Genomic DNA, 17,976 nt, shown 5'->3' with positions numbered 1-17,976 from the left:
TTCTGGTTCCTTGAGGCTTCCTCACCCCTCACTATCATGATTCCAGTTCTGCCTTTCATTGCAGGCTAGATCAAAGTATGTAACTGGTGCAGATAAGAGCTCATGACACATGGAGTCCAGATCAGATAAACCCCTCAGGAACAGAAATGGGAGTAGTGATACCAGGAGGGTAGGGGGAAGGGAGAACCAATCACAATGATTGACACATAACCACACTCCCCCTTCACCACCCCCACCTTAGGGGGAGGAACAACAGAAACCATGGGGGAAGGAAGACGGTGGTTGATATAAGATATGAAAATAATAATAATTTACAATTTATCAAGGGGTCTTGAGGGCGGGAGGGGAGAGGAAGGGAAAAAAGAGGAGCTGATTCCAAGGACTCAAGTAGAAAGTAAACGTTTAAAGAAAAATGATGACAGCATATGTACAAATAGCCTTGATACAATTGATGTATGGATTGTTATAAGAGCTGTAAGAACCTGCAATAAAATGATCTTTTAAAAAATTAGCTTGTTTAAAGCATAGTATACAATTAGTTTACTAACCGTAAAAGAGAACATTTAAAATAATCATTTGTGAGATCTATTAATAAGAATGTGCTCCAAATTTATTGCGGGAAATGAAATTTAAGAATGATTAAAGCTGTAGTGAAAATGGTGGTGTAATGGTTACACATTGGACTGAGATCCACAAGCCACTTCTTGGGGAAGACTGAGCTTTCTACTCCTATAAACAGTTACAGTCTCAGAAACCCACAGGGGGTTGCCAAGAACCAGCATTGACTCAATGGCAGTGAGTCGATAGTAAAAATTCATATACATATTAGATTTCTTCATCACATTTTACCAAATAAAATCTGGTTGAGCAATAACTTATAGTTTCACATTTATATTTTAACAACTAGCAGAAAATAGTTGAATTTTGAATCATGAAAGAAGTTCCTTTCATGGTATAACTATATAGTTTCCCATTATGGTTATGTATCATAAACACAAATATTACAATATAAATAAATAAAGGAAACACATGAAATATGACAATGTTTACAATCCAGTAACTCTGTTTCTTTCAAAACTAAAATATGTGGTGAAGTAAAAATTGTTGTGAACTGTCTTTGTTATGAAAGTGAGACTTTTAAATTTATCCCCAAAGGTATATTTGAATGTGTAAACTACGAAAGGATAAGTATCATAATGATTATCTGTGAACAATAAGGTGATAAGCAATTATTAAACCTAATTTTCTACTATAGAATGTGTTCCTATGTACTTTTTATTTTTCTAGGCCATTCAAAACAAAACACTACAACAACAAAAACAAGCACCACCACCAATAACAAAAAATGACCTTAAGATTTAATCGTAGCATCTTTGTAAGGGATAAAGTAATTTTGGGACACATTCTGTTCACAGTCCTATTATATTACCTAATACAGGCTTATTTCCACAATCTGTGAAACTAATATTCATTACCTTTTCTTGAAACTTCCAACATGGCCTTCTCTCAGGTTCCTTCCACTAGTATTTTGCTTGATTAATTGTGTGTGTTGTGTTTGGTACCATCGAGCTGGTTCTGAGTCATAGTAATGCTATGTACAACAAAATGTTGTCCAGCCCTCTGTCGTCCTCAGTTATGATTAATTTTAGGTTCAACCATCAATTCAACCAACCCATTGACAGCTATGTCCATTCTTTCTGCCTCACCTTCTGTTCCTCTTCCAGCTCATTTTCCTACCCTTCTTCTGCCTCAACTGATTCTCATTATTCTATGAATCCTATGAGAATAGATTCTCCACTAACTTTCATCATTAAAACATGAAAAAAAATCTACTCCGAGTCCGACCTTCGCTCCTCATTAGCTATCAACCAATTTCATCTCTACCAAGTTCTTGAATTATCTACATAGCTGCCTCCATTTCCCTGGTTACTGTTTGCCCTCCAACCCATTATACATGGGTTCCTGTCTGGGTGATACCTCATGAAATTCCCTTGTCAGTGTCACCAAGAACTTCCATCTAGCTAAAGAGTTTACAGCGCTCTCCTAACTCAGTGTTTCACATCAGAAGTTGCTTCCTTATTATTATAAGATTCCCTTTTTTTAGGTTTCTAAGACACCGTATTCTCCTCATTTTTCCTCCCTTGCTGTTTCTTCCATCCTCGCATCTGCTTGTCTTCTTTATCTGGGAATATCAAAGGACGTTTTTTCCAGACCGTCTGCTAGGCCTACACACAGTCCAGGGCTCCAAAAGCCACCTGTACAAAAAGGATTCTTAAAATGATCCCTTGACCTCTTCTACTGCAAGGTCATATGTCAACATTCCAGTTGACTTAGTTGCTTTGACCCCTTAACAGTAGGAGAAATACCTCCCTTTGGTTATCTGTTCCCATAGAAATTACAGCCTTGGGAACTCTATATAGGGCAGTTCTCAACTGTCTTTACGTGGCTCTTAACAGGAAGATAAAGGCAGAGAGAGAGGAAGTTTCCAGAATCCTCATGAGAAGGCCATTCCCACAAGGAGGCATCATTGGGCTGTGACCTGATAGACAGGCTAGACCCCACCCCTTTACTTTTAATACCCTCAAGTTGACACGATAGTATGTAACTACCACCACATACATATTTTCAAAGTACAAATCATTTTTCAACATTCTCCTAACTAAATTCCTCCGATGGCTTCCACCCACTCTCCGAATAAGACCCCCACTCTCAATCCTAGCCTATCACACCTTGAAGGAGTCTGATGGTCCCAAGATCAAATGCTCAGCTACTAACTGAATCTGATTTGGACCACCAAAAACTTCATGGGAGAAAGCTGTGGTGATCTCCTTTCACAAAGATTACAATCTTGGAAACCCTCGGAGAGCTCTACTCTGTCCTACGGGATTCCTAAGAGTTGGAATCAACTTGCCAGTAACAGGTATTAAGTTGTGTATTTTCTTGCTTAGGGTCCTGCCTGCCTGTCTAATTTCTACAACAATTTCTACATCAACAATTCCAAAACCATGCAAACTCAAATGCTCATGAACAGCAGCCAAAAATTAGGTCTCTGATAACTATTTTACTCTTCTCTTTTGGAATGGTTTTTGTTAGGTGTGGTCCAGTCAAGTCCAACTCATGGAGACGCTGTGTGCAAAGAAAGGAGACACTGCCTAGTCTTTGTGCCATCAGAAATGGTGCAATGGCTGAACACTCTGGTATGTTTGAGCCCGTTGTTATAGTCACTGTATCAACTTACTCTTTTGAGGGTCTTCTTCTTCACTGATCCTCCTCTTCATCAAACATAATACCTTTCTCCAGGGAATGATCTTTCCTGATAAAATGCCCAGAGTACACAAAATGAAGTTTTATCCTCCTCACTGATAAGGCTCTAATGCTCATGAACAACAGACAGAAATTTAAGTATAAAATTTTTATACTTAAAGTTTTTAAGTATAAGGCGTATACTAGCTGGACTTGTTCCAAACAGATTTGTTTTTCGGCCGGCCCATGATATACTCAATATTCTCCATTAGCTACACAACTCAAATGCATCAATTCTTCATTCTCCTTTATTCCCTCATTGTCCAGCTCTCACCTGCATCTGAAGCAATTGGTCATGCCATGGCTTCCCATAGGCACACGTGAGTGACGTCACTTTAAAGAGGCGTTTGGCAGTAGATTCACGCAAAGCAACATATTGCTTGATTTTTTATCTGCAGCCTCTATGAGGCTTGGTTGTAGATGCAAATGAAATCAAATCCTTGACAACTTCAGTCTCTTCTCTCTTTATTGTGATGCTGCTTATTGGTCTAATTGTGAGGATTTTTGTTCTCTTATGTTGGGTGAAATGTATCATATGGGAGGCTTCAATCTTTGATCCTCATCAGAGGTTACTCCTTTGAAGAAAGCATTTCAAGTTCTTTTCCTTTCAGAATGTACACCTGCCTATCACAAGTTGTTCATGAGCCTTCCTCCAAGTTTCCTGTCACCTTCTTCTTCATACAATCTAGATTCTCAGATTGCTCAGCATCCAGATCAAATACTTTGGTGAAAGGATACAACCCCAACCCACACTTCTACTGATTTTAAATCCCATACCATTCCCTTGTTCTCTCTAGGTTGATGTGCTAGGCCAGTCCTGCATGGGCACAACTAAATCCTCATCCTTTGCAACATTACCCAGACTTTTCTATGAGGAACCCAGTCAGATGTCTTTGCACAGCCACTAAAACACAGGTGAACATCTTCCTGGGATTGCCAGCTTTCAGCTCAGATCTAGCTGCCATTATCACGGAGATTCCTTTGGTAGCTTTCTACCAAATGATGTACCGCTGTAACCATTTTTCACTATCTTCAACAAAAATGTCCTTGCATGTGAGGATAATGCTATTGATAGTTTGAAATCACAGTAACCCATTTATCGTCTCAGATAAAGTTCTATGAATAAAATCATATTCAACTTCTACACAAAGCCTTGATTTAGCACTGTTAAACTAATTTCAGCGTTCAGCCAAGTGAGGCAGTTAATGAGTATTTGGTCCTATTTTTATGTCTAGCTTTATTTTTAGACATTTATTTTCTTCTCCCAAAGCAGTAGAAATCTTCCACCTTAGACTAAACTGAAGTTACCCAAGTTGCAATCAACTCCTTTACAAAAGGGCTCAAGTGTTAGAAGCACCTTGTTCTGGAAAAATTGGGCTGGGTTCCAGATGCGGAGGAGAAAGGCAAAGAGAGGCAGCTTCTGAAATAGATCAGGCCCTCCAAAATCCAGATGCTAAGATTAATCAGACAAGAGAAAATTTGGGCCATTTCTGCAGCATATAATAAGAACAGAAGAGTTCTCTACTGTGCCCATCTTAATAGTTACATACTAAATGGGCTGTAGCCATCAGAACTCATTGTGATGATAACAAACATCACTTGTGTTCCAGTCAGATTCTCTAGGCTGAACATCAGTGCCACTCAAAACTAGTAATGACCTTGCAGCTGCTGACCTAGATCTGACCAGAGCCACACAGCGAGTCAATCCTCTCCTTTTGAAAAGCCATGATATTTTGCATCGCTCGGACATCCGGCCACTTCACTAAGGGTCTGAATTCCTTTGAGGAAAAGCCGCTCCGAGGGTGCTCCTTTCTCCCCTGCCTTGCCAAACCCAGTGCCTGGGCACAGTGCTCATGGCACTAAGCCAATCTGTGAATGTGGTCACAACAAAAGGACAACTCTTTGCGGTATCCTGGGGATTGCTCCTTAGCATCCACTAGTGGTGCTCAACCTTCCTAATGCTGCGACCCTTTACTACAGTTCCTCATGTTGTGATGACCCCCCCAAACCATAAAATTATTTTCGTTGCTACGTCATAACTCTAATTTTGCTACTGTTATGAATCAGATGCCCCCTGTGAAAGGGTTGTTCAACCCCAAAAGGAGTTGCGACCCACAGGTTGAGAACCGCTGACTTAGATGTTAATAGGATTGACTTTGTTTAAACAGAAAAAGAACAAAAGAACAATTTTAGGATTACCACATATCTAAATCTAGAGCTAGATCTATCTTCTACCAACCGAGGATTCAGAAATTTTGTTGAAGGCCTCCAAGTGGCAAAAACAGTTTGCACTTGGCTATTAACCATAAATTGGGTGGTTCAAATCCACCTAGCTGCACTTTGGAGAACGACCTGGAAATCTTTAAAAAGATCACTGCCACTAGACGTTCTAACCCCGCAGGGGGTGCCAGGAGTGAGTCCTACCTTAGAATAGGGCGAAATGAGTGAAATTTTTGAATCCCTAGGGGGATATTGTCTTTGCCTCTGATTTTATTGTGTGTATATTTGTTTGTCCCTTTTGTCTTATACCAGGCAACGTGTAAGTGCTAATACAGTTTAAGGAGAAGTTCAATCACAAGGCAGCACATGGTAAAGACAAAGAGAGAATAAGTATTAGGTGATAGGTACCCAATGACCACAACACCAAGATAGAACACAACGTCACGAGGGACGTCTCCGAACGATCCATCAAAGGAAGAATGCAAAGGAATGCACTCATAGGTCCCACACATAGGTCAATAGGGTATTAGCTACCATGCTCTGCCAGGTTGTGCCATCTAGTCCCTCACAGTAGCCACGGAGGTAGTCGGTTTGTGTGGCTTTCTGTGTGGCCTTTAGGACAAGAAATGAGTGGGGACAGCTTCAGCCTGGGAGTCCCCCTGAGCCGGGTCAGGCTGCTGCTGCTGTTGTAGCTACCACTGCAGGGGCCACACTGGAGGGCAACTGAGGTTGACCTCTCCAGGAGATGCAAAAAGTATGGATGATTGTTGGGGCCACAACCCATTTTGCACAAGAATTTGAAGGTCTGAGAGGCAAATAAGACCAAGAAAATTCAAAGTGGCTCCAACATGGGTTCTGATAGGAGTAGCTACTTTAAAAATCCCACAAAACTTACATTTGATTTGTTTCCCCGGTAAACGACCCAAATCCCAGGGTTCCGTTTTACCACATCAGTTTTCATGTATCCATAGCTGAGCTGTTGCTACCACCTCACTTCACTGCAGACTTCGGTCCACAACTGCCCCTCATTGAAGCGGCAGTTCTGTGAGTTGCACTCCTTCCCTCCTCCCATCCCATTGATGGCGGCAGGAAATGAAAGAGTCTACCATTGTGAGCTCTCCTGAGTTCAGGTGGAGTCTGCATTTCACCACGAACCACCTCCGGAGTGCCCTTATAGGGTTCTTCTGAGACACTCCTTCACTGCACACAAAGCCCCATTTCAGGTGGAGTTGAGACTTACAAGAGTAGCCCATGTCTTAAGACTTGTATGAGAATGCCCTGGATGGGGGACAGATGACACAGGAGGGGCTTTTAACACTACTAATGCTTCCAACGGACATTTTCTAGGTCAGACTCTCCCCTGTCTCCCACAACACTCTTCACTTTTCAGGTCGGCTCTACAATTCATTACAATGACTGCACAGTACTCCCCCAGAGAGCTCACAATGATGGGCTTTGACAGATTACAATTCAGATGAGAAATGCTCAGGACACAGTTGCTCAGGCAGGACATATTACAAAGCTCTATTAGGGTTCATAAATGCCCAAGGGCATATCACTCCGCTGTAAGCCTCAACCAGAAGGCTCTAAGCTCCAGCTCTATAGGTCACTGAATCCAGCTCCCTGCATTAAGCACCCAGAGGCACCTCACTCTAAGTCAGCCTCCTGCCCCAAAGCCCTCAGCTTGTCTTGCTCAGTGGGTTGTGCAGTTCACTGCTCTGTCTCCTGCACTGGCTTTTGGCTCTGCTGCTCCTCCTCCTCTGTCATTTCCCTGGTATCAGTACTGTCCCCAGGATCAAGGAGGCTAACTGCACAGGGATCTTTAAGTCCAGATGGTACACTCCACTCCTGGATCTTGCTGGTAGGGAGATTCCTCCCTCCAGCTTCTGAGACGGTCCATTTTATATCCAGAAGGATATTATTCTATATCCACAATCATAATTAACCCGACATTCACAAGGATTCACAACTGAATCCTATCAGCATTTTCTCCCACCTTCTCTTGATCCACATGGTCAGCAGTTCAAAATCCCTAGCCGCTCCATAGGAGAAAGACTGGGATTTACACTCCTGACAACCGTTAGAGTCTCAGAAACTCACAGGGAGTCGCTAGACATCAGCCTCAGCTTGACAGCGGTGAGGATTTTTCCTTTGTTTCTCTTACCTAGACTCATCAGGAAAAGGTCATTTGCTGGGAGTTACAGAGATGATAGCTAGAAGAGCCACATTAAAGAATTCATTGCCACGAAGATTCCAATCAAGAAATGTTTCATGTTTGTAAAGGGGTAGATTGTATAATCCTCCTCAGAAGCGTTCCACACCGATCTTAGCCCAAAGCATTCAATACAAGAAAGAGTATACCATGACAGGGTGGTTTTATAAAAAATAAAGAGCACAGAAAGGCCAAGAAATTGCTGCGACAAGTAGCAAGACAAAATGCAGGCCGTTTGTAGTGTAAGGCAATGAATAAAATACCACTAGGTAATAAAAAGTTTTAACAACTGCAGTCGGAAGGCAAAGGACTTCCTGGAAATGAAGCCGTCAAAATGATCTGTACTTTCCTCTTCCTTTATAAAACATATTGTCCGGTGTCCATTGCATGTGAGAGGCTTCCAGGAAGCCACCCTGGTGTTCCTGTATATTTCAATCAGTTTGGTATGTCATGGTGTTACATGATCTAACTAAATGTTGTATTTAATGATTACATAGAAGGACCAGAAAAAGCATTGCTGTTTCTCAAATAAGTCCATTGATAAGAGTGCTTTAGAAAGGAGCAATAAAAGCAACTGACACATCAGAGGGAAGAAACTCGAGTTATTGCCCTAGGTAAGAGCTCTGGAAACCACACATTGTTTGCTCTCAGTCACCAGCTTAAAGGTTGGCAGTTTGCAACCCACCCAGCAACACCAGGGATTGATGATCGTTCAAGAAAATTTAGAAAACAGTTCAATTCTGTAGCAATGGGGTTACCCTGAGTTAGAACACACTCCACAGCATATAGTTTGTCGTGTTTCTGTTTATTTGCTTTTATTTCAGTTGGATTAGGTGTAGTTGAAAAAATGTATTAAAGACTAAAAGTAAGTTGTGAAAGAAGTTGGACTCTTCTAACAGTCTAAGCACTATCACCTCTGTCCACTTTCATAAAACAAAAACTGGGAGTGTTGCATGATGTCCTATTTAGTATATGCAAGCAAGATAAGACATGAAAAAATCAAACAGTGAGACCACACTCATAACAAGTTCTACACTTCACACAGAAGACTAGAAAATGTATGGAGAATTATATATTTTACGTTTAAAAACATTTAAACTACATAGCTTGGATACTTAACTTTTTTAACTAGAGCAGACACTGAATCTGACCAGCTAAGGGTTTTGACTAAAATAATGAAAGCTCTGAAATAATATGATGAGTTCTCGCCACCGATAAACCGAGACAGAACATCTGGAGCACAGAGGAGGACCAAGAATCCTGGAGGTAAAGAAAGGTGGGATAGATCGAAATAATAGACTTGCTTCTCCATGTTGGTTTAGGCTTATAACCTAATTCTGAAATCAGAATTCTCTTCTATGACGGTCACAGTTGTTACACTTAAATATAAATCGATTGCAAGATCAATGAGAGGGTCAGGCTTTCCCATTCCTTGTATGAAATTAGCCATTTCTACTCAGTCCTTGAGTCAACATTTTCAAATCCATAAATAAATAACCCTTCCTTGTAGCTACATACAAGGTGGTGGGGTTGGTAACCTGAAACTGAATCAGAAGCAAGGATTTGGCATGACGAATGGGCAACAAAAGTCCAACTTCACAAGGCTTATGCCTGACTGCATAGACTGCTTAGAGCTTTTTACTAACCATGCTTTATCATGAATTTCTTTCTGGCGGACACGTGTACCTTCGTGGACACGACTTAATGGATTTCATTCCTTAGAACTTAAAGCCATGTCTAACCAGACTAGAAGGTACACAGAAATAAAAATAAATAAATAAGACAGCTGGCCTAGTTTGGTATACACAGCTCAGTGGGTCATTTCCAAAGCACTGTGGTTATCATGTTTGCTTTGTACCAGTGAATTGCTCATATCGCTCGGAGTCAATTCTGCCAAGTAACTTTTTGTTTGCAAAGGTCCATTGCTTCAGCCCTATCTTCCACTCACAATCTACTCCCAGGATAAAGTCCGAAAAAGTTGAAGTTCTGAAAAACAAGCGGCAATGAAAGACATCGAATTTATTCTGACCTCCTAGCAAATTCGACCAGGCCTGTCTTTGTACCACACTCCACATTGTACTACATCCATTACAAACATATTTTTTTTCAGCATTGTTTATGGGTCAGGAACTAGAAAGAGATGAATCAGACTGTTTTTAACCTCAAGAATTCAATACAGTACCAAGATATTACAGATTATGTAAACAAATAAATCACAACACAGTTTCAGGCAGCCATAAATGCTCCCATTAAGAGCCCCAGGAGGACAGAGGAAAAATACTTGGCTTCCGTGGAGCAGGATGTTAAGTAAGCCTTCTGAAAGTGTCAGTTTTGAAGGACAAGGAGAAATTGGCCTGAAAGGAGGGAAATGGAGGATAGATATTCTAGTCAGAAAGTAGAAGACATACGTCACCAGGGAAAGAAATAATAACTGCTATGTGGTAGCAAAACTAAGCCCATGTGTAGAAGAAGAAATTATGGGAAGATGTGCAGGGGCAAGATCATGACCTTTCCCATACGTCCTCCAAAGCAAATGGGAAGCTAACGATGATGTCAGAGTTGAGCTTCAGAAGATCACACTGGTGGATTCTAACCGATACCTAAAATGAGGCAACTAAGTAAGTGTGACAGGAAACCCTTTAAGAACAAACTTACCAGGAAGTAATGGATAACATGTAAAAGGACACTGATGGACACCAGGGCCATTCCCCTCCTGCCTGGCTAACAGGCCCTTCTTTGCGCAGAGCTGTGTAGGAAATGAACACCTCTAGCTAATAGGCTATCTGGGAAATATCAGGAACGTGAAAATAAAATGACCATGAAAGGCTCAGGGTAGAGGTAGGACTACTCTACATTTGGGGAAGTAAAGGCTGGGGTCGCATCTGAGGTGAGAGATAACATTCTGCCAGTACTGCCCAATCTTCTTGGAAACAAAGAGTCCACTGACTAACCACGTGGATATATGACTACTGGGTATTAAACCGCCTACCACTTGTCTGTCTGTTTATTGTACTGTGGTGACTTGTGTGTTACTGTTGATGCAGGAAGCTATTCTACAGGTCTCTCAAACACCAGGTTGAACAAATTTCAGCTGAGCTGCTAGATGAAGAATAGATTTTGAAGATGAATAGGATTTCTGAGGGATAAGCAACTGAAAATCTCATGAATAACAGAAAACACTATAAGATACAATACCAGAAGATGAGCCCCTCCAGTTAAAAGGTTCTCTGCCTCTTTAAGTAGAATCAGCTTTAGTGGCAGGGATATAGTCAAGCTTTCAGGACCTTCATTTGCCGGTAGTGCATGGCTCAAAATGAGAATAAACAGCTTCAAATCGCTATAAATAATTGGAATATGAACTGTATGAAGCTAGAAAAATAGAAAGTCATCAAAAATCACATAGAACCCATACAAATCAATATGTAGGCATTATCAAGCTGAAAGACATCAGTATTGACACTTTTAGTCTAACAATCATATGGTTTACTTTGTCAAGGATGGCAAATACAAAAAGAGAGATATCACATTCATCCTCAAGAAGAACATGTCAAGATTTATCTTGAAGTACAATGCTGCCTGTGATAGGGTGACAGCTATAAGGTTGTTCAGTTAATACAATATTTATTCAAATTTGCACACCAAGCACTAAATCCAGAGATGAAAAATTCTACCAAGTTCTTAATTCTGACATTGATCAAATATGTAATCAGGGTACATTAATAATTATTTGTAATTGGAATGAAAAAATTGGAAACAAAGACAAAAGAATAGTAGTTCAAAATATATGGCCCTGGTAATAGAAACAAACCTGGGAATTGCACGATAGAGTTTTGCAAGACCAATGCCTTCTTCATTGCAAATAGCTTTTTTATTTTTATTTATTTTTTAATTTAATCATTTTATTGGGGCTCATACAATTCATCACAATACATAGATCAATTGTGTAAAGCACACCTATACATTTGTTGCCCTCATCATTTCCAAAATTCGCTTGCCTCTTGGGTTCCCAGAATCAGCTCATTTTCCTTTTTTCCCCTCCCCTACCCCATGAACCCTTAATAATTTATAAATTATTATTATATCTTATCTTATACTGCCCAGCATCTACCTTCACCCACCCCTCTGCTGCCCATCCCCCAGAGAGGAGGTTATATGTAGATCCCTGTGATCAATTCCCCCTTTCTACCCGCCCCCTTCCCTCTTGGTATCGCCACTGTCACCCTGGTTCTGAGGAGTTCATCTGTCTTAGATTCCCTGCATTTTCAGTTCCCATCTGTACCGCTGTGCATCCTCTGGTCTAACCAGGTTTGCAAGGCAGAATTGGGGTCATGGTAGTTGGGGGTAGGAAGCGTTTAAGAACTAGAGGAAGGTTGTGGGTTTCATTATTGCTATACTGAACCCTAAGTGACTCATCCCCTCCCCACTACCCCTCTGCAAGGTATGTCCAGTTGTCTAGAGATGGGCATTGGATCCCCATCACGTGCTACCCTCATTGACGATGATATGATTCACCACCCCACCCCACCTCCGGCCTTTGGTGTTTGAAGCCTGGTCCCTTCGGCCCTTCATGATCACACATGTTGGTGTGCTGCTTCCATGTGGGCTTTGTTGGCTGCTTGTTTACTTTCAAGCCTTTAAGTCCCCAGACGCTATAGGTCTCCATAGCCAGGCACCATCAGCCTTCTTCACCACACTTACTTATGCACATATTCGTCTTCAGCGTTTATGTGGAGAAGGTGGTCACACAATGATGGTTTTTGTTCTTTGGTGTCTGCTGCCTGTTCCCTTCAACACCTTGTGTTTGCACAGGCTTGTGTGCTTTTAAAAAACATAAATGGTGGCTACAAAAGCAAACTTTACCACATGAAATACATAGGAATCAAATTGACTATATCCATAGAAAGGTGATGGAGAAGCTCATTATCACTAGCCCAAACAAGGCCAACTGTGAAACAGACTATGAAATGGTGATGCACAAGTTCATGTTGAAGCTGAAGAAAATTAAAACAAATGCACGAGACCCAAAACACAACTTTGAGTCTATCCCACCTTAATTTAGAAAACATCCCACAAACCAGATTTGGTCCATTGGACACTAATGACAGAAGATCCGGCAAGATGTGGGAAAACCAAAAATATGAATTTGAAGAAAGTAAAAGGTCATCAATAGGATAGGAAATAAAGAAAATTTCAGAGTGAATATCAGAAGGGACTTTGAAACAGAGTATATTAATGAAGTGTGCAAAGATTTGGAGTTAGAAAGCCTAGTGGTTCAACATATCTCAAACTGAAATAATTTAAAATGAAATCCAAGCCTAAAGCTGCAATATTCTTGAATTCCATGGGCAAAATATTAAATAATGCAGGAAACACCAAAATAAGATATAAGGAATACAAAGAATCACTGTACCGCAAAGAACTGGTTGACATAAAATTACTTCAAGATGGTATTCAAGGAAGAAGTCCAAGCTACACTGAAAGCAGTAGAGAAAGCAAGGCCCCAGGAAGTGACAGAATATCAATCACAATGTTTCAGCAAGCTGATGAAGCACTAAAATCACTCACTAGTCTATGCCAAGAAATTTAGGTAGAAGAAAGCGACCTGGCCAGCCAACTGGAGTGATCAATATTTGTGTCAATTCCAAAGAATGGTGGTCCAACTGAATGCAGAAGTTATTAAACAATATCATCAGCATTACATGCAAATGAAATCTCGTGGAAGATATTTAAAAAGCGATTGCAGCAGTACATGGACAGGAAGCTGCCAGAAATTCAAGTTGGATTTAGAAGAGGAAATGGAAGGAGGGATATTATTACTTACATCGGATGGATCTTGAGTCAGAGTAGAGAATATCAGTAAAATGATTACTTGTGCTTTACTGACTGTGCAGAGCTTCGATTATATGCATCATATCAAACTATGAAAAACAATGTCAAGAACGGGAATTCCAGAACTTCTCATTGTGCTCACAAAGAACCTGCACATAGACCAAAAGACATTTGTTTGAACAGAACAAGGGGAAACTGAGTTTTTTAATCAGGAAAGGTATGAATCTAAGCTGTATCTTTTCACCATACTTATTCAATCTACATATTGAGAAAATAGCCTGAGAAGTTGGACTAGATGCAGAAGAACTAGGTATCAGGGTTGCAGGAGGGCTTATCAACAACTTTCAATATGTATGGATACACACCCTTGTTTGCTGAAAGTGAGGAGGACTTGAAACGCTGGCTGATGAAAATCAGAGACTGTGGACTTCAGTACACATTGCAACTCAATGTAAAGAAAACAAAAGCCTTCCCAACTAGACCGATGAACATCATGATAAATGGCGAAAGCATTGATGTTATCAGGATCATTTGCCTTGCATCTACAATCAATGCTTATGGAAGCAGCAGCCATGAAATGAAATTATGTATTATATTGGGCAAATCTGCTGCACAAGACCTCTTTTAAGGGTTGAGGAACAAGCATGTCACGTTGAAGACTAATCACGGTGTTTTCAATCTCCTTATATGCATGTGAAAATTGTACAATGAATAAGGAAGACTACAGATTTGATGCCGTTGAATTCGGGTGCTGGTGAAGAAGATGAAAAATAGCCTGGACGGCCAGAAGAACAAGCACATGTCTTGGCAAACGTATAGCCAGGAGCCTCCTTATAAGTGAAGATGGTGAAACTTCATCGCACATACTTCAGCTATGTTACCAGGAAAGACCAATCCCTAAAAAGTAACCTCACATTTGTAGAGTCTGTTAAAAAAAAAAAAAAGAAGAAAAACCTCAACTAGACAGCTTGAGACAGACTTTTACCCTACAATCCTGCACTCAATTTTGAAATACGCTAGGGAGACAACTAAACAATATAGACATTCTTAAACCATATGGTTTTCCCTAGCTACAGGTATTCCTCTGTTTGTGGGCAGAAGAGAGCTTCCCGGAAGGAAAATAAAACGGATCAGGAGAGTCACTTATATGACTTGACGCAGGTAGATGAGGGAACTGGTGTTTTAAAAAATGCTTATTAGAAGACCCTGTACCCTAAGAAGAGGAGCTCTTGCGGGGTCACGAGTTTCACACTGGGCTGCTAACCACAAGGTCAGTGGTCCAAACCCCTGATCGCTCTTGGGAAGAGAGATGAGGCTTTCTGCTGCCGGCAAGATGTGCAGCCTCAGAGATCCACAGGGACAGCTCTACTCTGTCCGATAGGGATACTATGAGTTGGAATTGATGCAATAACAGTTAGAGTTTATATCATTTATATTTTCCCCCTTCTCCATTTTATTTCTCCTTTTGGTTATAATAACAGAAGCCAACTTTTTAGTGCTACAAAATAGAGTGTAATGTAATAGGTATTGCCATAAATTGTATATACACAGTAATCCTAACAAAATATTATGTGAAGCCATAATTTCCATTGCATTAACTCCAAAGGTTTGAGAGGTGAAGTACTTTTGATCCAGAGACAGTTGGCAAACGGTAGAGCCAAAACTTGACACGAGATCAGGCTCATAACTTCAAGGCTTTCTTTTAATCGTTCTACTCTAAAGCCTCTCGAGTAGCAATGCTGATGGTTAAAAAGTGCATTCTGATTCAAAATATCTGGGCTGAAAAGACAGTGTTTTGGCAGACGGTCAAGCCGAATGGATCAGTGTGAAACCTGGTTCTGCCGTAAGTGAGTCAGTTCCAGCAGACTTCTACATGGATAGGCCCAGGTTTTACTTTCCAAAATGACTGAACAGGCCAGGTTTAATCCTTCTTTCCTTGGGAAAATCAGCAATGTGTAGGAATACCAGTGATTAGGGGAAAGGGAATAATATAAAGAAGATATAACCTGGATTGTCAGCCATTAACTATATTTGTATTTATTCACTTTGCCTGCACAGTTTATACACACATACACCCACAGTGCCCTATAGCTAAAGATGCCTCCATCTATTAACACCCAAACTCAATGAACAATGACAAGCTTTCTCCACTCCTTACAGTAGGAAATAGTCCAAATTACACATAGCAATTTCATCCAGAAATAAAAACAGATTTCATTAAAATCAGCGCATCTCAGACCATCTCTAGTAAAAGACTAGTTGATTTCCCCTCCTCCCAATGTGTCATCTACGAATAAAAATGAGCTGCTAGAATTATGGTAGCAAGGTGTACAATACCGCTTAATGGGATGGAACTATGGAATGATATGATATCTGTATTAACTCCTAATAAACTGGTTTTGGGAAAAAAATGAGTTGCTAGAAAATTTTCAAATAAACAATCTGAAAATACAAGCCTCTATATTTTATTATTCAATAGTTATAATTTTGATAAAAATTTGACAGACTAATTTCAACTACTTAACACTCTATTTCAATCCTTCTATTGTCACATGCCAGAAATACAAAATTTACAGATAGGCACCAGTTTGCAGACCCCCACTTTGAGTAGAATTGCCACAAGAAAATGTCCATATTTTCTCAAATTCTGATTCAATCTATTGTCCAGAAAGTATTCTTTACTACCACTATTCAGACTATGGATAGAAAAGAAAAAACATTGAAGTCATTAAAGAACAAGCAAAAGAAACTATTTTTCTTTTTTTCTACTGATCCCAAAACCAGAACTGGCATTTACAATTTTTTCTCTTCCATCACTCACACTGTGAGCTCCTTATCATCTGCCAGTCTGTCAGCTATTTCCCCAGGGGAGCCCTTTACCCTTACATCCTATGCAATGTCTGTTCTTAGTGGTCTTGCTCATACAGAGGCAATAGTCTTCCATTAACTTTTCCCATGGATTATACCAGAACAAAACAAGGGTGCACTAAATTCTTATCATATTCCTCCTAGAACAAGCTGTCCAGCAGTAACCAAATTTCCCTTTAATAGTCAAAACCAGTCACCTCGGGCAACACGGTATCCCCGTTGTCCTGTCATTTCTACCCTGTTATGAAAGGGCCAATGACCATGTTTAGCTTCCAATTCAGTAGACCCACACTGCATCCCATACTGACAACATTCATCCCTGGAGTACCAAAAAAGAGTCCACAGTTGTAGAAATAGTGAGCAAAACTTTTGAGAATAGATACATTAAGCGTGATCTTTAGAAACATCACACTCTTCTCGTTCATTGATTCCTAAACTTACCAAATCTTGTAGCTCTGGCCAAACAATGACTTATTTTCACGGTTAAAGGAGTTTAAAGACTAAACAGTCTTCTTCGGGTGGAAGAAAATGCCCTGTAAACTTGCAGTACTGTACTGAGTCTTTAAGAACTCGTTCCACCAGTTGATAAAGCAAACTGCTTGTGCATCCATGCAAGATGAAATCCTTGCCTACTTCAATCTTTTCTCTGTTTATTATGATGTTATCTGTTAGTCCAGTTGTGAGGATTTTGGATTCCTTTGTACTGAGTTGTAATCGATACTGAAGGCTGCGATCTCGGTCTTTATCAGCAATTGCTTCAGGTTCTCCTCACTTTCAGCAAGCAAGGTTGTGTCATTTGCATATTGCAAGTTGTTAATAAACCTTCCTCAAATTCTGGTACCACACCCTTCTTCTTATAACCCAGCTTCTCTGATGATTCGCTCCGCATACAGATTGGATAAATATAGTGAGATGCACGACTTTCTTGATTTAAAACCATGCACTGTCTCCTTGTTCTGGTCACATAACTGCCTGTGGATCCATATACAGGTTCCACATGAGCACAATCTAGTGTTCTGGAATTCCCATTATTCTCAAGGCTACCCATAGTTTGTTATGATCCACAGTCTTTAGGAAGTCATTCCACTATTTGAGAAACAAGTTGGTTCATGAGTAGCTCCCTGCCATCAAGTTGCTGCCCACTCACGGTGGCCCTATAGGACAGGTAGGACCACCTGTGTGAAGCTAACTCTTTATGGGACTAGAAAGGCCCACCTCTCTCCCACGGTGTGGCTGGTGATTTTGAACTGCTGACCTTGCAGGCGGCAGCCCAGTGGGTAGCCACTACGCAACCCAGGCTTCTCTGTTTCAGTAAAAATGCACATACAATAGCGAGTCACCTAGGAACAGGTTCATTGACTTAATTCTTTCTTTCTGATGAATTAATTCCCGCTTTCCAAGGGGCACAGACACTTCGGATGGCATAAGAAGATTGCATATGACCCATAGAGTAAGGCTACAGTTGGTAGAGGAGAAAAGGGGTCTCTCGAACCTTCTAAAATGGAGGCAAATAAATATAATCTACAAAATGATATGTGTACACA

Source organism: Echinops telfairi, unplaced genomic scaffold, assembly GCF_000313985.2.
Source record: "Echinops telfairi isolate 266 unplaced genomic scaffold, ASM31398v2 ScPeMD7_6;HRSCAF=24_0, whole genome shotgun sequence".
In the NCBI taxonomy this organism is placed as follows: Eukaryota; Metazoa; Chordata; class Mammalia; order Afrosoricida; family Tenrecidae; genus Echinops; species Echinops telfairi.
Note: the sequence above shows the minus strand (reverse complement) of the source record.